The sequence below is a fragment of the Euleptes europaea genome, chromosome 6 (genome assembly GCF_029931775.1).
Source record: "Euleptes europaea isolate rEulEur1 chromosome 6, rEulEur1.hap1, whole genome shotgun sequence".
In the NCBI taxonomy this organism is placed as follows: Eukaryota; Metazoa; Chordata; class Lepidosauria; order Squamata; family Sphaerodactylidae; genus Euleptes; species Euleptes europaea.
In genome coordinates, this window is record NC_079317.1 from 45,036,642 (window position 1) to 45,059,126 (window position 22,485).

The following is a 22,485-nucleotide window of genomic DNA, read 5'->3' on the forward strand; positions in this document are numbered from 1 at the left end:
ACTAACCGCCTGGAAATTGAAAGGGGCAAGCTGCTAGCCCTGGGCCTAAGCGCAGACGTCACCAACAGCATCTTGGAAGCCAGATGCCCCTCCACCAAACGAATTTATAACTATACGTGGAAAGCATTCGCTCTTTGGTGTAAAAGAAAATCAGTCAAACCAGTGTCTCCATCTCTTCCCCAACTCCTAAACTTCTTACAAGATGGAGTACGTCAAAAATTAAAAGCCACCACATTAAGAAAGCAGATTTCTGCAATATCCATCATTGTTCCGGTCCTGGAATGTTTCCCACTGTCCAACCATCCACAGATATGGGCATTCCTAAAGGGGGCGGCTCAGACCAACCCGCCGGCTGTTCATCGTTTTCCAACGTGGCGGTTGAACGTGGTTCTCAATGCATTGACGAGACCACCCTTTGAACCATTAAGAGAAGTCCCCATACGTTTTCTGAGGATGAAAACACTGTTCCTGACAGCCATCACGTCAGCCCAGAGAGTTTCGGAACTTGGGGCCCTCTCCGTTCGAAAAGAGCTTTGCGTTTTTCACAGAGACAAGGTGGTGCTACGACCCCACCTTTGTTCCCTCTTTCCACTGGGTCCAGGAATTACATCTTCCTTCATTCTGCCCTAATCGGTCAAATGCGAAGGAAAAGGAGGGGCACACTCTGGATCTGTGGAGAGCTCTCATGATCTACATCCATAGAACTGCTTCCATATGGCAGTCAGATTCCCTCTTAATTTCCATATCGGCTCCGGGCAAAGGCCGCAAGATGTCACGACCAGCCGTTAGCGCTGCCATCCAGCAATGTATCATACAAGCCTACCAGTCTACGGGCCTACCCGTGCCACAGGGAATCACGGCCCATTCTACCCTAAGTGTGGCCACTACAGCGGCATTCAATAAACAAGCCCCTATCGACAAAATCTGTAAGGCCGCAACCTGGTCCTCCATCTCGACGTTTGTCAAACACTATCGTATAAGCACCTACGCCTCAGCAGACGCAGCCTTTGGCAGATGAGTGTTTCAACAAGCGGTGGGAGATGATGAAGACTAGTTCCCACCCAGCAATAAAGCTCTTGGACATCCCAGCTTTTCAAGATGCCCTGCACTCAGAGCAGGAATGGAACCTTGAACACTTACCAAGAAGGTTCCTTCTGCTCTTGAGTTGCACAGGCATCTTGCCCACCCATGAAGTGACAGCTCATCATCTGCAAGTTCTACTCAACATGGCTGGGCTCAACCCATACCATGACTGACTTCAAAATAGCCAGAAATTTAAGTAAGAAAGAGAAATAGCCATCTAAGGCCTCCTTTTCCACCTCTTACGTTGCGTTTTTTCTATTAACACTGTTTGTTATATGCATGTTTCTACAGTTACGACACTCGATTGTCTCTTTACAGTTGTAAGGTTATACAAAGTTAAGTAGAGTTAAGCTGTTATCCTGACCATTGTTTTTAGCTTGTCAATAGTAAAACTGGAAGTAATGGGAGATTCACGTCAGGAGACAGGAAGCCAAAACGTTTAACTCCTGTCTCCCCAAGCAGCAGACGAGAATCACCCAGCTTTTCAAGATGCCCATGCAACTCAGAGCAGAAGGAACCTTCTCGGTAAGTGTTCAAGGTTCCAGTATGTGATTAGTTAAGGACAAATAAGAAACCCCACTATTTCCTTTCTCTTCCCTGAAAGCCTCTATAGTCTCTCCCCTTTTCCTGCTTCCTTCTCACCTGCCCACCCAACAGCACATCTACTTCTATCTGTATCTCTGTCTTCAGCTTTCCCACCCTTGGCAGCCTCGACCTAGGAAAAATGAGGACCAGTTGCATGGTGCTGGCCACTGGGCCACCCCACTTGGATGGTAGGAGGGTACCTCACTTTCCATTTATCTTCCTCATGGCAACCCATCTCTCCCTTTTACCTGCCCCATTCTCTCTCAGCCATTCATCAACCTGCCTTTTACCTGCCTCCCATCTTCAGCTATATATATATTTTTTACTTCATTTATACCCCGCCTTTCTCCACAGTGGGAATCAAAGCAGCTTACTTTATTGTCCTCTACTCCTTTAATCCTCACAATAACCAGAGTTCGCTGTTATACAAGTGGGAACCCGCAGGGACTTGTGGGGGCTTCTTATTTACCCTTCCCCCATTGTTTCCTCTTTCCCATGTTGGAAGGCCCCCATAGCCTCTTCTAGGGTTGCCAAGTGCCAGGTGGTTGTGGGCAAACCCCCACCAATCCACCTGGCAGCCCGCCTACCAGCTGAGGGTCGGCGGGCAACACATGCACACGCGCCTGCCATGCCACATCACTTCCGGTTTACACGCAGAAGCGCCGCATCGCAATGGGCCTTTTACCACTCAAGCTCCCATGGCATGGCAAGCAAGATCTTAGTAGCTATTTTGTAAAATGGCCACCATTTCCCATGTCATTGTTAATGTGCACGGGGGAGAGGGAGATAGAGATTTAATAAGGTAAAAAAATAGGAAGAAGAGTGGGAGGTAGAACAAAAAAATTTGTGTGAGTGGGATAGAAGAAAGGGGAAGATGCTGCAGGGGGAAGGAGGGAGAGAGACAGTTAAAGGAAGTAGGTAAGAGGTTGTAAAGGAAGTAAGTCTAAACATTTTCCAAATTCATTTTGAAAATAGAAGCTATGTTCTAGTTTACTTGAGAATACTTCAAGAACAGCTTAGATTCTGATGTCCAGTTTCATAAACTGCCTCTCTATTACTTTAATCATCTTTATTAAATCTTGCCTCTTCCATCAGTGATATAAAAACTACAGTCTTAAGGTTTGAGAGTTACCATCCATATAAAACCTTGCTTGCAACCACAAAAAGTGCACCCAGAAAAAAATTCAGCTGTGTAGTTGTAACGATCAAATATTCTTTTAAAATCAAGTATTAGAATGTGTTGTTACTTGCAAAAGTCTTAGCTTGTTCTCATTGTGGACTATGATTCTGTGATGCCAAACACATCTCTATGTAAATGACATTTATACCCACTGTGTGCATACCTTTTCCATATTTTAATATTTTCCTATTTTCTGACATCCCACATTCTTTATTTGGTGCAAGATAATATGATGGGTAGTCAAATATTGCTTCAGTATGACATCACATTAAAAGTGTTTTGCATTTTAATCACTGATTCATATTTTTCAAGAACTAAATATAATATTTGTGTGACGAGGTACAGAACACATATTACTACAGTGTCTGACTGCATTCACTGCCTAGCCACAGATTTTATCTTGCTGCCTGCTAAACATTTATGACCTTTTCTTTATACCTTTTATAATTATAGACTAAGCGCTTAACACTTGAAATGTTGTAACACGTAAAATTCATAATTTTGCCATTGCTTAATTTTGGGGGTTGTATATGTGGAAAAGGAGAAGCACAGGAGCTGTTATAAGGACTGTATAGCTGGATTTTGCCCAGTTTCACTCGTGCCACCCAGTACACATGATTACATTAGGTGGACTGGACTGTTCACTTTCATTTTTTTAAAATCTAATTTTCATTCCCTGTAGCTCTGCACATATGAGGGAAAATATAAAGCAGTACTATTTTTAATTATATGCTAAGAAAAAAGCTTGCACTACTATCGAGTGTTTCAGCCGTTGTCATTCTGATTAATGTCTTGTTGACTAATGAGGATAAAACAATCTCTGCTAGTTGATCCACATCTCAAGGAAATATACTAGAGGAATGTGAGATTTAGAGCCCATTCCTGAAGGGGGGGCACAGCTTCTTAGGAGCTGACATGGAAATGTTGTGCCTCAGTTTACCTTACCAATCAAGACAACTGAGCTGAGATGCGGTGAAATTCACAGTTGATTGGTTTTGAGAATAAACAGAACTGGGTGCACAATCCCTGACTGTCAAGCCGAAGAATTGCGAACCCACATAAGCAGGCAGGAAGAACTTTTAAAGACTTTTCAGCAACAACGTTTGCAAATAAAGATACAATTCTGATCATTCATCCCAGCATTACTGCATAGTGTTCCATTGTTCTATTGAAATTGACATGTAAGCTATTTTTTTTAATACGCGTGCTCTAGTTCTATCCAAAGGTTCCCTTTTATCAGGGAACAAGCAGTACTTTTGAGGTTACAGAGGAAAAGCGGAAGAACAGAGAGAGAAAGTTAGCTATCTTGCCAACGACATTCCGGGAGGGAACAGGAGGAGGGAGGGAGAAGCAGTTAGTATGGGCAGAGGGTTTGTGTGCTGCTTTGAGGTACTTAGAGAGAGTGCAGAGTGCTGATGTGTGTTTATCTACATGGGCATCTTACAAGAGGGGGGGATTTCATAGGCACTTCAATACTATACCGGCATAGGTGCTACCTTATCACAGAATAATGTGGCACCTATGCCAGAGCAGGGGCAAATATGCCGGCATCAGGGCACCGCTGGCCCCTGCCACCAGTGCAGCTATGCTGCGCCAATGTGGGTCATTCCTGACCCATGGGGTGACGTCACATTCCGACATTTTCTAGGCAGACTTTGTTTATGGGGTGGTTTGCCAGTGCCTTCCCCAGTCATCTTCCCTTTACCCCCAGCAAGCTGGGTACTCATTTTACCGACTTCGGAAGGATGTAAGGCTGAGTCAACCTTGAACCGGCTACCTGAAACTAACTTCCGTTGGGATCGAACTCAGGTCGTGAGCAGAGCTTGGACTGCAGTACTGCAACTTACTACTCTGTGCCACGGGACTCTGTTAAAGTTATCCTAGCAAATTATTGTGTGACAATTCTGGAGTCACTTGTAATTTTATCTGCAATCACCTTTTTCCTGGTCACTTCCTGTATCTTTATGGTACATTGTGGTCTGGGTTTAGCTGAGCCTTTAGCTCAGCCTTTTTTGGGGTAGTCTAACCTTGGAGAAATTTGATTTGTTAGCTTTTTTGTCTACCCCAATTTAAAGATTTTATTCATTTTAACTCTTGGATATGATTGATTTCCCTGACAGTTTAAATTATATGGTGGTTATGAAATTCTAATCTTGAGGCTTAAAAGCTTCAATTGGTAATGTTGGAAGTGAATGATATTTTTGTGTATAGGCACAATGCTGTTAAAGTAGTTCTTTGTGTTTGGAGACCAATTCCAAATTACTGCAAAGGACTTTCTGAAGCTTTTTTCTCTCTTTGTTAGTGGGGTGAGAGATACTCTGAAAATGGGATGGGCACCTACTGTTGAAACATTCACTTCCAAGGTGCCAGAATGTCCAGCCTGGATGTGCTGCAATATCTGGTATCTTTAGGTTGATCCGACTGTCTTAAGGCAACATGAGAGAAGGCCTAGCGTGAGAGCACAGGCAGTAGCTTGAATGAGGGGAAGGGCCTTATGTACTACTGTGGACTGGCGGAGTCACCTGCACAGATTCCAAGGCACCACCATCAATCACATGTAGTGTAGATAGGCCACAGTTGCTAGCTTTTACTAACCCCTGCTCTTGTGCAGCTGCTTGATCTGAAAGTATTGGCAGGTGATAATGCCTACGACTAAGCTCTGCAAAACTTCATCTGCTGATTTCTGAAGGTCAAACTAGAGAGATAAAATTTCTTTAAATTTTGAAGCCACTGAAAACAATAGAATTTTTGGAAAATATCTGCAATATATTACTTTCCTAGCAAACCTAAACTTATTTTACTGCTTAGCTAGCATTGTACTATTTGGCATATTTATGGAATATAAACATTTAAATACCTTAGCATTTATAAGAAAAATTGTAAATATACCCAATATTTGAGAGTTGCAAAATGTACAAATTCTGTAGTAAACAAAGAAAGTACATATTTTTAAACAGAAACACTCTCAAATACCCTTGACCGAAGAACTGTACACTCCTTCTATCTGGGATGGTTGTCCTCTTCCACCAAGCACGTTCCTTCAGGAGGAACGCACATGGAGCGGTGAGGGAGGTAGGGGACACCCACCTAGCCAGCCAGATCAGCTGAATCAACCCTGGCAATCAATGGGGTGACAGATGTCGCAGCCAGATTGCCCTCACATATGTGAGGGCACTCTCATATAGTCACAGGGGCATAGGAGGGAAAATAACCTTGGGAAAAGGCCACATTCCTGAAGAGACAGAGGGAGAGAAGAAAAGGCAGTCGGCCTGCCCCGCCACACCCTCCCATGAGGGAGGGAGGGAGGAAGAGTCAGCCTGCCTACCTAGCCAGCCAGGCGCTTTCTCCTTTGCCCCATGAAGGGCTCGGATGGTGGCAGCATCTCCCTAGCATGGGTTATGGGCTTCTGGATTGCATGGAGAAGATGCCATGTTCAATACCCAGCATCTCCAGTTCAAAGAATCAGGTAGCATATGATGTCAAAGACCCCTTAACAGAGGCCCTGGAGAGCCAGTGCTGGTCAGAATATACAATACTGGCTTTGTTAGACAGTGGTCTGACTCAGTGCAAGGCAGCTTCTTGTATTGTCAAGGTCTCAGGTAGCTGGGGGAGGGGTGTTCCTTGGTAGCCCTGCAATGTGCTCTGAACAATTCTGCCAGCACCTCCTATGAAGGGTCTGAGCTCCCTGGCAATATATAATATGCATGCATTTGTTTCCCCAACACAGCTTTAACAGAATATTGGATAATTTCCCACTGTTGCTTCTCCAGTTCTTGTGATACTTACCAGGAATAGACACAATGCCATTGGTAGAAAATGCCCAAATGGACATGTGTAGTTTGCAAGTGGTTTTCCCAATCTGCAAATTAATTTGTATAGATTTCTGGAACTAGGATATCAAGTCCTATTCAGGAATGATCAGTAAGTATAAAATGCATACTAGTGATTCATATAGCTAGAAAACAGCACACAGCAGATTGAAATGTAGATGTATTCATAAATACAGATGCAAAATACAGCTATCGGCTGTGACAATTATTTTATTATCGAACATAAAAAATGTTTCCTTTCTATGGTCGGGCTACTTCAATGTTTTCCCAGTAGCAAATCTGCTAATGTAAAATCATCTCAGGACCATATCGACATCTTACAAGAAGGTTTAGAGTTCCTAAAAATACACTGTGGCTTATTTTTGCATAGGTAGAATGCAAAAATGGCAAAACTAGTTTCTAGCTATATTTTAATTGTGTGCTTTTCCTGAAAGTAAAACAAGGTCATTACTGTGGAAGTATAATAAGTAGCAGTAAAGATAAAGCAGAGCATGCTGCCGAACATTTTGACAAGCAATTAAATAATATCATCTGGTACAATTGAAGTAGCAGGGGAACTTGAGAAATAATGAAATAAATTTATGTTCTGGCTTGACGCGCCCACTAGCCACTAGCATATCAAGTAGTTTCTTTATTGGCGGAACTTTTCTAGAAAAGTTACGCTAACCACTTTTTTTAAGGGGATAGCCATCAGGTAGAGAGTCCATTACAGGAGGATGCATGTACACAAGAACACCTGGACAGCCAGCAATGTGGCTCTGAGTCAGACTAGTGTTCTTGTCTGTCTACTTACTGTTCAGTGTTCCCTTGTCCAGCAAACCGGAAAGCAAACCCACATTCCAAGGCTGCCGAAAGCAGGAGGTGCAGAATTCCGGCACCTGGGTTGCCCTTTGAGCCCAGGGAGTCGGGCAATTTGCCACTGGGGATTAGTAGTAGCATGCACATTCTAAGCAAGTATGTTTGTGTATTCCTCTGCCATGTGAGTGGGTCCCAAATGCGGTGTGAAGGTGGGAATCTGTTTCTGGGGGTCAGTGGCAACAGTGTGACCACACAAATGCATAGGGGGTCTGCACATGTACTGTGGAATACTCTGTGCTACTATTTCATTTGTCAGGCTTGGACAAGACTTCAGTTGTACAAATGGGTTAGTTATACAACTATTTCTGTTGCAAATTTTTTTTTCCAAACAATTTGTAATGCAAAATATTTATAGTAACTTTATAGTTTCCAAAAACACCATAGTTGTAATTTACAGTATGTAATTAATGATGGTAAGGTTGAGATTTGAATCAGAAGATTCCAATTCATAGCTCATGTTAACTGCTGCTGTACCTAGAGATTGTTTTGATGCATAATTGTATCTGTATAGCTTCCATGTTATGCAATCCAGGAGCACCTTAAATACTCCTTTAATTTTGTGAACTTCTGTTTAGTTTTCCTATAACAGATTAATATGGGTGACCCTCTCTAGAATGATTTCCATTTTTTTTATTTGCTGTGTCACAAATCAAAAGCCTTCTCAAAATACCCAAATGCAATAGCTGGTATTTATGCATCAAAAGCATTCTATTGCATCAAAAGTATTTTCAAGTAAGCTGGAGGATCATGATCTAGATATATTAAATTAGTTCACAGGTCCATCTACCGTATATACTCGGGTATAAGCCGACCCGAGTATAAGCCGACCCCCCAAATTTGAGGCCAGAAAAGGGAATTTCTTATTGACCCGCGTATAAGCCGAGGGTCAATAAGAAATTCCCTTTACCGGCAATGCTGCACTCTAAAATGGCGGCCGCCATTTTAGAGCGCAGGGCCCCTTCCGCAGGTCGCCCTCCCGCCAGCCTCCCGGGCCCTCCCAACCCACCCCGACCCCAGTGCCATCCAAGGGGGGGAGGGGGAAGAGCCCCTGAACCCCCTACTCACCCGGAGAGGCGGCGAATCAGCGGCGGCAGTGCGGCCTTCCTGGGCCGGCAGGAGGCCCCTCCAGGCTGCTGCCGGCCGGGGGAAGGCTCCTGGGCACGTGGGCGGCGCGGCCTTCCTGGGCCGGCAGGAAGCCCCTCCAGGTTGCTGCCAGCTGGGGGAAGGCTCCTGGGCGCGTGGGCGGCGGTGGCGCGGCCTTCCTGGGCCGGCAGGCCTTCCTCCCCCCTCCCCCCTACCCTACCGTATTGACCCGCGTATAAGCCGAGTTCGGCTTTTTCAGCCCTTTTTTTTGGTTGAAAAACTCGGCTTATACGCGAGTATATACGGTAGTAGCTGTTCTTTGGTCTCTGATTTCTTGATTGCAGTATCAGCCTTCCAGTGCCGCCTTCCCCACCCCTTACTTAAAATGAGAAGTGTTACTGGAGTTGATGGCTCCATAACAGGCATATTTTCTCTTATGCTCTGATGGCAGATGGAGTGCTACATCTTTTGACAGTAGAATTCATTTTGACATTCATGAAATGTGGGTTGTTTTTAACTTTATAAAATAAAATTAAAACACGGAATATGTTACCCCCCTTTTTTGCAACAGTATAAAAGCAAAAAACAGGCAAAGAGCTCTTGTGCACATAGCAAAACATAGTGACTGCTGTAGATAGTAGAGTGAAAACCTGTCTTTCTTCAGCAATAATGAATTTGTGCTAATGTACTTTATCTCAAAAGCTGTGAACATGGGAATTAAAACCTGACACACAGATAACAGGAAAGCTACAGTGTGCCAATGAAAACAAGATTAATGGGAAAGTTTATTTTCCAGCTGTATTGTTGAGAAGAGAGGTGCAGAGGAAGGTTAAGGTTTTTGATAGAGACTGTCTGTGTCTGCTTTATATGTTGGGAAACTGTTCTCCACACCATTCCCTCGTCTCTCTGCCCCCCCCCCCCCACGATTACTTCACTATGTGGAAGAACAAGTAGAGAAGTAACTTTTGGATAAATTCAGACACCTGCAGAGTGCTGGAATTAGTAAGTTTATTATTCACAAATGCAGCTGAGTGTTTTGATTTTCAATGCATTGCATCTGTTTCTCAGATTTTTCACCTAAATAAAAGCGAAGTATTGAAATATGGAAGGTTTTGAATGGAGATAGCAAATAACTTGGTAAGAGATGTTTTTAAAAATACACTTTGTAACATAAATATTTCTTTTTAGTTTTATCCATTAGCAAGAAATAGTAATTCAGATTGTACTGACAAATGTATAAAAAAAATAACTTCTGGCATTCGGTATTTAACATTTTCTATGCAGTCTTGCCCTGACCTGGCTGGCCCAGGCGAGCCTGATCTCATCAGATCTCGGAAGCTAAGCAGGGTCAACCCTGGTTAGTATTTGGATGGGAGACCACCAAGGAATACCAGGGTTGCTGTGCAGAGGAAGGCACTGGCAAACCACCTCTGACAGTCTCTTGCCATGAAACCCCAAAAGGGGTCTCCATAAGTTGGCTGCGACTTGAAGGCACTTTACACACACGCACACACACACACACACGCAGTCTTGGAAGTCATTTATTCCTATCCCTGGAATAGTAAGTTACACTAAGCTTCAACTAGAACTAATGACTGCAGACCTATAGCATTGCAGGATTGGTAATTGGTCTGCAGGAAAGAGTTTCTCCTCCAATTTCAGGCTTCACCCTGAAGTTTTCAGTTTTTATTAAAACTTCTTACCCAAGAGAATGAGTGAATGTCTGCAGCAAATACCTACAGCTATATCTCTAGCTGCATACATGCTTCTCCTTTACCTGTACCATGGCCATGTAGCACTGCAGCCTTTGTGTGCATTGGGGACTTCCTGGTGGCATTCAGAATCTACAGAGGGTAGATGGCAAGATCATTTCATCATATCGTTGCTAAATATGAATCCAAATTTGGGACTACATTTTTAATTCTCAAAAATTGTTCAAATGACCTAGAAATCTTAAAAATGAACTTCAGAGCATGCAAAATAGTGATGCGGCTGGTGCTAGTATAATCTGCTTTTCTAGATGTGCAGCTTTTCTGAGGACTGAAAGACGGATACTTTTTAGCACTCCTGCTGGCGGCATACCCAGGCAGTGCTTGCTCAGCAGAAACTTTTCATTGTGCTGCCTGCCTTTATCTGAACTCAGCAGCGTCCTATTCTGTATGGCAAAAATTACTCCCCATATTTTCCATTAATGCACTATCCAAGGGTGGAAATTTTTCCATTGATTTGGGGAAGTGATGATTTTGGTCCACTGGGTACAGCCATTTGTATAATTGTTGAGCAACATTACGTTTCTAATCCCTTAATGAACCACTGTCCCCAAATGTTAAGTAAGCTTGAAGAGCCAATAGTTCTTTCTTTTTTTTACTCATACAGTCACACAATGTTGTATCCTTTCACAGTGCTAAGAACAACAGTGTAACAGAGATGCTTCCTTGGTTAGTAGATTGAATGAATTCTAGGGAGATATTTATCATTTGATATTTCAGAATATCATCTAATTTTATCTGGTATTTTTCCAGCTCAAGACTGAACAACTTGCTGCTGCTGTTTGTACTGAGGCTTTCTACGATATCTTTTATGAAAGTATAATTATTTTTTCTGGCATAAAGTCTTTTGACACTCTCTGGGTTCCAGAGTGTGTCTTTTGCTGACTTCTGAGCAAAATTTTATATCTCCAAGTGAGCTTCATAGTCTAGACCAGGGGTGTCAAACATAAGGCCTGTGGGCCGGATCCGGCCCCTTGAGAGCTCTTATCTGGCCCATGAGCAGCTACCACCACCGCCCCACTCTCGATCTGGGCTGGTGAGGCATGGCCCAGCCCAACCAAGTGGCATTTATGTCATATCTGGCCAATGTAACAATTGAGTTTGACACCCCTGGTCTAGACCAGTGATGTTCATTCAGTTCCTGAGGAGCAACATGTGCAGAAATGTACAATATATGAGCAGTGAACAGTGAGGGTAAAATAATAAAGCTAAATATCTAACCTAAGCACATTTACAAGCATTTGTTCTCTTGTTCCAGATGTTACCTGACAAGATTGTATCCAACAAAGTTTTAAAGTCCAAATCAAGGGCTCTGACCAGCATGGTCCACCTAGAATCAAGAGGTATCCCAAAGTTAAATGTAATCCAAACAAAAGACAAAAGTAGAATGAAAGATCTTTCCTTAAAGCCCAATGACCCACAATGGCTTGATTCTCATTGACCAATCAAATGCATAGCAAATGATGTAACTTGACAAATCAGTTATTTTTCTAATCAGGTGACCCAACCAATCAGGTGAGTTGCTATAATGAGACCATATACAGCTGTATAGGGCCTAACCAAGCAAATATCTTCTCCAGGCCTTGGATTCTTGCCCTAATGAGATGGAATGCATAGACCAAACTCCCTCCAGGATTCTTTGGCCTTGAAACCACTAGGCCTAATAGTTTGACTGGTTCCTGTGTCAGCCTCCCATATTCCTTATCTCATTCTTTGAAACTATAGTCAGCTTGACCTTGGGTTCTCAGAGAAAGAAGCTTTCACGGTTTTTAGTAGGCCTCAACATGAACCAATGTTTTCTGAATAGACAAGAGACTGCTAGGCAAGCCAGTCTCTTGACAGTGTGGTCATTAACATCAGATAAGAATCTCTTGGCAGTGTAGTCATTAGCATCAGATAAGAATCTGAAACCTGAGTTCAAATAGCCCCTGCACATTCACATTGTCTAACCTATTTTACTGAGTTGTTGTGAGAATAAAATATGAAAGAAAGAACACTGAGCTCATGGAAAGAAGTGTGAGATAAAAATGCACTAGGTAGAGTAATCAGATGCCATTTTATCTATACAAGTTCACCTAGAAATTGAACAATGTAGCTTCAATTCTTAATATTCGTGCTTTGCACAAATTAATGTAACATCTTTGGTTCTCGTAGGTTATCCAGGCTGTGTAACCGTGGTCTTGGTATTTTCTTTCCTTACGTTTCTCCAGCAGCTGTGGCCGGCATCCTCAGAGGAGTAACACTGAAGCAGTGTTATACCTTCAGTGTTACTCCTCTGAGGATGCCGGCCACAGCTGCTGGCGGAACGTCAGGAAAGAAAATACCAAGACCACGGTTACACAGCTTGGATAACCTACGAGAACCAATGAACTCTGACCGTGAAAGCCTTCGACAATGTAACATCTTGTTTTCATTTTTAGCTGACAAGTGGTGTGATGGTGATAATATCTTTATTGACTTTACTGTGAGCCTTTGTTTCTTAGCTCCCAAAATAGAGTAAAGAAAACAAAAGGTTAAATGCTTGACACATGGTGGAGAAGCTCTCCTAATTTTGCAGTTAGAGTTTAAATATCTTTTGGCTAAAATATAAACAGTAATAGTAATCATTTCCTTTTTATAACAGCTCTAAGATATCATATGCTTGATTCCCTATATCATTTTGATGCCTTCAGCAGTTTATAAATACATGGAAGGTTTTCCAGGGAAGCAATCAAGCCGTTTGTCAAAAGCTTTCTCAGAATATCAAAAGGATTTTAAAGTTAGACATTGCTGGCTGTTAATCTTCAGCAATCTTTGTATCTGAACTTCTGTGCATTTCCCTGTATCCAGATAACTGCACCACTCCCTCCTGCCTAAGAGAGTTTTGGACAGGAGCCTCTGTATGGCAGGCCTTTTTTGAAATCGAAGAATGGAAAAATATAGTTGGTGATACAGTATATGGTCTACCATTTAAAGGGAGAAAGTCAAAATTAGAGATTCATGCTTTTTTAAAGCGTAGGTGTAATAAGCTATTTTAAGTACATCCAAGGGTTTGGGAACTCCCAAATACTGCACCCAGTTTTGTTTTGTTCAATACTAATTGTTACGAAAAACATTGTTAAAGTTTTAAAATATATTCACCATACAAAATAATTTAAAATGCTTTCAGAATATGTTTATGGTACGGGAGTAATCATTGGCAAATCTCTTCAGGCACAGAACAACCCCATCTCTCCCAAGATGGGCAAGTGGAGGGAGGACAGATCTCCCCAACTGAAGCGTACTGAGACAGTAAGCCAAGGTCTGCTGTCTGTACCAGACAAATCTATGTTACAGTCATAAAAGCAAGGTAACTGCAATGTAGGAGACACAGCTTAGCTGGGCTGTAGAGCCCTGTGTGGTTTTTTCCCTTTTATCAGGGGTGGACTGCTGGAAATGAGGCATTCACAGAACTCCTCTCCCCTCTGGGCAGCAGGAGAAGAAGCCGGGCAACTGTTGCCTGTTGCACCCATTCGTTGCACCCATTCACTGCATGTGCAGAGGAGTGTGGCACTCAGGCTGCTAGGGAGTTCGTGTGGTCTTGCCCTTCCACTCCACTCCCCTTCCTCTTTCCTCCCCCTTTCCTGGCAGGCGCTCCCTGTAAGTTTTGAGCCATGTCAGCTCAGCCAGCAGCAACCAGGAGTGCAAAATCCGGAAGGTTGGCAAAGCCAAATTTGCCATTCCTGAAAAAGCTGGATAAAAATCAGGAACATCTTTCCGCAACTCCTGTGGGGGGGGGGGTTTGCAGGTGGAGGTCCCAAATTTTCAGGGTAGCTAGAAGGGACACTCCTTGCAAGAACCCCCAAGTTTGGTAAAGATTGGGTCAGGGGATCGTAGAATCATAGAGTTGGAAGGGACCACCAGGGTCATCAAGTCCAACCCCTGCACAATGCAGGAAATTCACAACTACCTCCCCCACACACACACCTAGTGACCAGAAAATTTCCAAGATGCCCTCCCTCTCATTATCTGCCTGTCACAGCATCAGCATTTCTGACAGGTGGCCATCTAACCTCTTCTTAAAAACCTCCAGGGAAGGAGAGCTTACCACCTCCCGAGGAAGGCTGTTCCACTGAGGAACCCCTCTAACTGTTAGAAAATTCTTCCTAATGTCTAGACGGAAACTCTTTTGATTTAATTTCAACCCTTTGGTTCTGGTCCCACCTTCTTGGACAACAGAAACAACTCGGCACCATCCTCAATATGACAGCCCCTCAAGTACTTGAACATGGTTATCATATCCCCTCCCAGTCTTCTCCTCTTCAGGCTAAACATACCCAGCTCCTTCAACCTTTCCTCATAGGACTTGGTCTCCAGACCCCTCACCATCTTTGTTGCCCTCCTCTGGACACGTTCCAGCTTGTCTACATATTTTTTAAATTGTGGTGCCCAAAACTGAACACAGAACTCTAGTCGAGGTCTAACCAGAGCAGAGTAAAGCGATACCATCACTTCGCGTTATCTGGACACTATACTTCTGTTGATTCAGCCCAAGACTGCTTTTGCCGTTTTAGCTACCGCATCACACTGCTGACTCATGTTCAGCGTTTGGTCTACTAAGACTCCAAGATCCTTTTCACACACACTACTGCTCAGACAAGTCTCCTCCATCCTATAATTATGCATTTGATTTTTCTTACCTAAATGCAGAACTTTACATTTGTCTTGTTGAAGTGCATTTTATTAGTTCTAGCCCACTTCTCCAGCCTGTCAAGATCATCCTGCATCTTGGCACTGTCTTCTACCGTATTTGCTACCCCTCCCAATTTAGTATCATCTGCAAATGTAACAAGCATCCCCTCTATTCCTTCATCCAAATCATTTATAAAGATGTTGAACAACACAGGGCCCAGCACAGATCCCTGAGGAACTCCACTAGTCACTTCTCTCCAAGTGGATGAGGAACCATTAACTAGCTCTCTTTGGGTACGATCTGTCAACCAGTTGCAGATACACTTAACAATAATAGGATCTAAACCACATTTTCCCAAGTCCGGAGTTATGGGGTCTGGAAGGGGTCACCCCATCCTCCTCCATTGAAAAGCATTGGCAAAGTGGCTGTGTTCAGATACTTTAGTGTGATCTTTGCAATGTATTTCAATGGAGAAGCCGGGCTTTAAACGGTGGGAAAGTTCACCCAGTGCCTCCATAGAGATACAATCTATCTGGTTTTAGTGGATTTTAAAATTTTAATTTGTATCTTATAATTTGTTAGCTGCCTTGGTGGTCCTATGAGGTAAGGTAAAAATCTTGTTAATAAATTAAATGTCCTTCCTTGTGATATCACAAGGTATAAAGAAAGAGTTACCATTATCCCCTAAGGTTTTCGTGTTGAATTGTATGGATTTTCTTCCAAAAGAAGTCCATGAATTTGGGCTTAATGCAATAACATCACCAAGGTTAATACTTGTCCAAAATTGGAAGAAAAATATAATCCTAGAGAAGGAGGAGTGGCTGGAGAAATTGTCAGAGTGTATTCATCTGAGTAAACTAACCTGTCTTTTACACCGCCAAAAGTCTGAAAAGTTTGTAAAGTGGAATTTCTTTTGTCTAGAATGAACAGTTAGATTGTGCTTTTATATTTTGTTGTTGATGCATTTAGTAATTTCTGTTCTAGACTCTTGTATTGTATTTACCGTATATACTCGGGTATAAGCCAACCTGAGTATAAGCCGAGGTGCCTAATTTCACCCCAAAAATGGGGGAAAATTAGGCACCTGTGTATAAGCCGAGGGTGGGAAAGGAGGCCCTTCCCCCCCCCCCCCGCAGGCTTACCTTACCGGGCCCCGCAGGCCGCTCCTGGCCCGGTAAGGTAAGCTATGTTATGAGTAAAACATAACTTAGGGGGTTACCGCATTATGTATTCCCAGCGATGTAGTAAGTTTGAAAATGTTATAAAAAACATCGCTTTGAAAGGGTTTTTGGATGCCACAGCTAAAAAGTGGTTGGAAGACGTCTTTACTGCTAAAGGGGCCAAACAAAGTGCGAACAGTATTTTTTATAACATTTTCAAACTCTTAATACATCGCTGGGAATACATAGAAAGTGCGAACAGTATTTTTTATAACATTTTCAAACTCTTAATACATCGCTGGGAATACCGAGTGCGGTAACCCCCATAGATGCTAGGTCTCCCCTCACACACACCATCTAAAATCTTAGCCCACCGCTTCATTTAAAGATTTTTTGTCAATTATTTTTGAAGGTGAGATTCAGTTTGGCTTCAGTTTTGAAAGCCAGATGCATATGACCAAACTGTAGAATATCGTTTACCATGCCTCTTTTCCACCCACAACTCACTGCCACTTCTTTAAAAATTCTTATTTTAAGCAGCACAAATCCAGTGAAAGATTTCTGAGGGTGGTTTTTTTAAAAAAAAACTTTTATAAAAGTTGCATAGCTCTGCAAAGCATTCAATAGTACAGATACAGATCATGCAGATCCTGTAGCATCTATTCCCCCCCTCCCCGCCCCCTTACACACACACACCAGTAAGCAATGCATAGGGAGGCAACTATAGGAAAAAGAAAGCGCCTAGAGAGAAAGGAAAGGGTTAAACTGCCCTTCCCACTCACCCCCCCCCCAAAAAAGCTGCTTTTGGTTTTTAAAAAGGAAAGGAGAGAGGAAAACAGATGCAACAGCGTACCAGGTCTAGTTTAGCCCCGAGGTAAAGCAAGAGGGAAGACAGTTTCCAAGGAGCTAAACTTTTCTTAGCACTTCACTCTTCCCCGCTCCTTGTGAAAAGGCACCCGAACAAACACACATTTGCTTTGCTGCCTCCTGCACGCACCACAGCAGAGCGCTTCCTTTGGCTTGAGGCAGCCCCCTTCCCTTGAACACACAAAGACCTTTCCGTGACCCTCCAACAGCCAAAACAAACAAAGCCCCCAGCTGGACCGCTCTCCCCCCCCTCGCGCCTCGCCCGGGCTGCCCTCCTCGCGCCGCTCTGAGGCTTTCCCCCAAGTTCCTTGCGAGCAACCTGACACCTCCGAGGGGGAAAAGCCCACCCAGCCAAGGACGAAAGGAGAGGGCGAGAAGTCTGGCTGCCCGGAGGAGCACGAGGAGGCACGAGCTCCCCGCTGGGGTTTGGGCAGCGAGAGCTGCTGCTGCTCGGAAGCAGGCGGGAAGCGGCGGCGCTCAGCTGGGACGCTGAGGGGATTAGAAAGAAGTGGGGGCGGGGGGGACTTGCCCAAGTGGGGACGAGGAGGCTGTCCGGCCGCTCGAGCTGGGCTGGAGGAGACGGCTTCCCCGCCACGTTAATTTCCTCCCATGCAGCTAGATTAGTCCTCTCTGAATGGCGAAGGTAGCCAGCCGCGGAGCTGGCATTTAATCCCCCAGCAAAGTGCGCGCGGCACCCCTGAGCAGCCTTCCCTGGCGGTGGCGGCGGTTCCCTCCCTGCGCCCAGGAGGCCCCGCAGGCCACTCCTGGCCCACAGGGAAGGCGCGGGCAGGCGGTGGTGGTAAGTTCCCCCCCTCCCTTCTAAGTACCGTATTGACCCGCATATAAGCCGAGTTGGGTTTTCTCAGCCCTTTTTTTGGGCTGAAAAACTTGGCTTATATACGAGTATATACGGTATTTAGTTTTTTTAATAAAGGGAAAAATTAAATGCCTTCCTTCATATTTATTTGCCCTGCGGAAAAATCACCATATAAGGGTAGCTTTTTTAATGGGTAGACAGGGATAATGTAGAGTGGGAGAATTCTGAACTCCTGCAGTTCCACAGTCCCTGTCCATTGAGTGCCTGCATGCACATCTGCTTTTAAGCTTAAAGTAATACCATTCTTGTATCTCCGTCTAGATTGTTGCTTGAAAATAGCTTTGTATAAGTCTAAAAAAAACCATGAGAGCTGGTGATTAGTGTGACTGTTCCAGAAATGTATAATTAGACCCATCCACCCTGTCACCCTTACTTGGTCCTCTAGCCTTGTTGTTATATTTCTGATGCCTCTGCAGAATGGACAGCAGTTTGCTGTCTTTCAGCAGGGAGGCTCCATGGAGCTCTGAGCTGTAGTACGAATCAAATGTAAAACACCTTACCATAAATTGCTCTGATACAATAAGAGCCAATTAAATGAACAGTGGTTAAACATACTTGTTTCGAAACCATTTTAGGACATTTTTTTGCTCTAATGACTTATAGGAAGAGTGTCAGCATTTTCCACTTCAAGCACTTTATATCCACATCTTGCTACACTAATATAACTTTGATTCCTTGTCACACACATAAACACATGAAGCTGCATTATACTGAATCAGACCATTAGTCCATCAAAGTCAGTATTATCTACTCAGACTGGCAGCAGCTCTCTGGGGCCTCACCTACAACATGATCCTTTTAGTCGGAGATGCTGGAGATTGAACCCAGGAATTTCTGCATGTGAAGCAGATGCTCTGCCACTGAGCCACAGCCCCTCCAAGTGTGTCTTATCTGTGCTGATGATACCCACTGAACGAACCCAGTCTTGGCAGGGCTTTATAGATCCTTGGTCAATTCTATCAAAAAGTAAACCCAAATGTGGTTATAGGTATAACTGTTCATGGATAGCCATCTACTGATCAGAAATAGATGGTTTATAATAAAGTTTTGTAAAAATTATTCTTGCTAAATACATGCCTCAGGAACAAACTAATCAGTTACTGGATCAAAGAAATAAAAGCTTCTAGTGAGATTGAAGCCTTTGGCTGCTTCACAGCTGTGTCAGCAAAGAAATTTATTTTCATATACTGATCTGAAGCAAACTTCTAACATGAGTCAGCTTTTTTGTTCTTCCAAATAATTAATATGACCTCTTATGGGATTGATTTTGAATCAATAAAGTGGTGATTACTGAGTTCTATATTACTGACCTTCGTTTAAATTGCTTTGATTAGCATACTTTGATCTCAGAATTGGAGTTTTTTGGGATTTTGAGCACTTTTCAAAAACAAAATGGCTGACAAAGCTCAGTTTAGATGTTTCTTCAGTGTATTGTTGGAATCATTTAATTTTTTAGTATGTCATGTAGGATTTGAGTTGCATCGCAGTACATGGGCTGTTTTGATATGCAATACTCTACTGTTACACGAAGGGAAAAATGTTTGAATATCCAGAGCCTTAAAGGACCAACTGACCATAACACGATGGATTACACTGATAATCCACTAACATTAAGTATACAGGCTGAAAATACCAGGCCTACTCGAAGTAGTCTCAGATACACACACACAAATGTGCACACAACCAGTCACTAACATAACTTTACTCAGTAAATACTTGATATGAATAATTCATACTATAAACCAGTGTTTAATATTTAGATTAAATGGCTTGTTGATAGTTCCTATGCACATGATTTGTCGGAACAAAATACATCTTCAGTACTGAGTCACAATATGGAGGCAGAATATTTTCTGCTGATAAAAAGGAACTTCAGATGCACTTTAACAGCACAAAAGGTTATTAATTTGCTTGTTAGAGAATTATCTTTTTTGATAGATTAATCTTTGCAGAGATGCCTGGTGGAACTCTCTGTCTAAGGAGATCCGGGCCCTGATGGACCTCTCTCAGTTTCGAAGGGCCCACAAAACGGAGATGTTCCACCAGGCCCATGGTTGAGAACAGTGACAGCTTTATCATCACAGCTACACTGATTTAATCAGCTGGCCTGGACACCTGAAATTCCCTGAAGTCACCCTCTGCGATGTCTATGTCCGGAACTCCCCCTCCCCATTTTGTTTTAAATATACTGGGTATGTGTTTTACTTCCCTGCACGTTATTTTTATAATATAAACTAGTTATGTCTAATACCAGGGAATGGTAGTGTAGGTGTTATCATTATTATTATTTTAAAGTTGTATAAATGTTTTTATTTAATGTGTCTTATTTTTACAGTTGTTGATGCATTTGTTGTGTATTTTTGTTGTGATCTGCCCTGAGCCCACTTGGTGGGGGAGGGTGGAATATAAATAAATAAATATGGTTATTCCCTTGTTTCCTCTGTGGGGAGAAATAACTACCCCACTGGCCATCCACCAGTTAAGCTCTTCCTTCTGAGTCCTTCTCTGTGTCCCTTCCCCCTAAGGTGGGCAGGTGAATAGACTAGAGATGGGGCTTTAATGGAGGTGACACCTCAACTCTGGAAAAGCACCCTCACCATTGAGCCTCACTTGGCACCTACCTTGAGGTATTAGGCCAGAACAATTCTCCTTACCCTGGCTTTTAACTGAAAGGCTGTCCCATAATTTTAGCTGTTTTTATGGCCTTTATCTTACCTGACTGCCATTCTCTGGTGGTTCATGGGATGGGGCATTGTTGTTAGGTGTAGACTGTCCTACCTCAGGCTCATTGATAATTTAAGTTCATGCTAAACTTGTGTTACTGATGCTTCATGCTGGTCGAAATGTTTTTATGGCCCAGTAGGTTTGATGCTGATTTTGTTGAAAATTTTTCGTCTTTTTTAAATTATTCGTTTTACGATTTTATTATTGAATTGTTTTACTTCGCAAACCACCTCAAGCAGGTGTTCAGTGTAGCAGCCTGTACACTTCTTAAAATAAATGCCTTTGCTGTCCTACTCATTATGTTTGTTTTTGCCTGCATTAAAATACTTTTTGATGCTACTTATCAGACCTGCGTAGTTAAGGAAAACTAATGTCTGAAGAAAAGCAGATCTTCCCTCTCAAGAATGGGTACACATTTTTAAAAGTTGGTTTACTTCTAATGTTGGTGGAGGCAATTGTCTCCTGCCAAGGCAACACATGCCATCCAATAAATGCCAGTGTAAACTGGAAATTGTTATATAGCTTCTGGCGGATCCTGTGAATGTGGCAAATAAGTTTTCATAAGAACATAAGAAAAGCCATGCTAGATCAGACCAAGGTCCATCAAGTCTAGCAGTCTGTTCACACAGTGGCCAACCAGGTGCCTGTACGAAGCCGACAAACATGACTGCAGCAGCATCCTGCCTGTGTTCCATGGCACCTAGTATATGCAAAAGGCAGTTGTGAGAAGGCACTGATAAACATATAAGCACAGAAATAGTTCAGCTCTCCCCAGAGGGTAGTGCAACATGAAAGTGTTTAGTAAGAGCCCCCCCCCCCTGCCCGGGAGTTAATAGTTTTGTCATTTCGTTTTTTTTTAAAAATAGTAATAACTCATAGTAAGCATTAATAATTTATTTCAAAGAATGTGTGGTAGTTATGTGGATATGTGCCTCAAATTCAAATACATTTAAATCAGCCAAAAGCTGCAAAATAAAACATTGCTTCATATAGGACAAAATATACTAGATTAATTTCAACAAAGTGCAGCATTGTGTGCATTATTCATATGGATTGTGAGCATTTAATCCTGTTTATACTGTGCACACTTCTTAAGGCTTTAACTTGTTTACTTTGCAAAGATATCATTTATATCTTTATACGAAAGATACACATCACTGGATATTGTTCTGTTATTATACTATAGCAATCATTTGCAGTTGGATTGCATATGAATTATAGCTGTACCACAAGGATAGCACAATATCCAACCATGTTTGGATGCAGTCTCTGTGATTTTTAAATGGTTAATGTACAGAGAATCTATGAAACTATAAAGAAACCCTGTATATGTCAAAGGAGTAGGCACAAAGACTCCTAGCCATTGAACCATCCAAACTGCAAAGTTCCTTGAAACTAAACACTGTCTGTGAACAGCTTACAATTTCTTCTTGTGCTGAACAAGAAGTACTTTTACAACTGCTTTACACAAATGAAATCTTTCAGACAGTAAAAGAAAAGGTAGTGGTCCAGTTTTTAAAATGGCCATGGGTGAGATCAAAATGCCCATGCGCAAAGCTTTTTGTACTTATGAGGAATCCCACTTCTCCTCATGCTGTATGGGATGAGCTAAGGGAACTCACATAAGTGGGATTCAAAGCATGGTGAGGAGCTGTGGCTGGAAAAATGCACTCTCTTCACCAAAAATGTAACCCACAGGGAATATGGACTAAGAGTAACTGAATAAAGTTCCTGATGCAGGCTGATACTGCATTGAGCAAGGAGTTGGACTAGTTGGCTTTTATGGCCCCTTTCAACTCTGAGTCTATGAAAGTTGAT

General features: G+C 42.8%; 1 protein-coding gene across 2 annotated transcripts in view; it reads left to right on the forward strand.

Annotated features, from left to right (window-relative positions):
- STXBP6 (syntaxin binding protein 6) overlaps window positions 1-22,485 on the forward strand; it is a 97,598-nt gene that overhangs the window by 52,173 nt on the left and 22,940 nt on the right. The window lies entirely within an intron of this gene.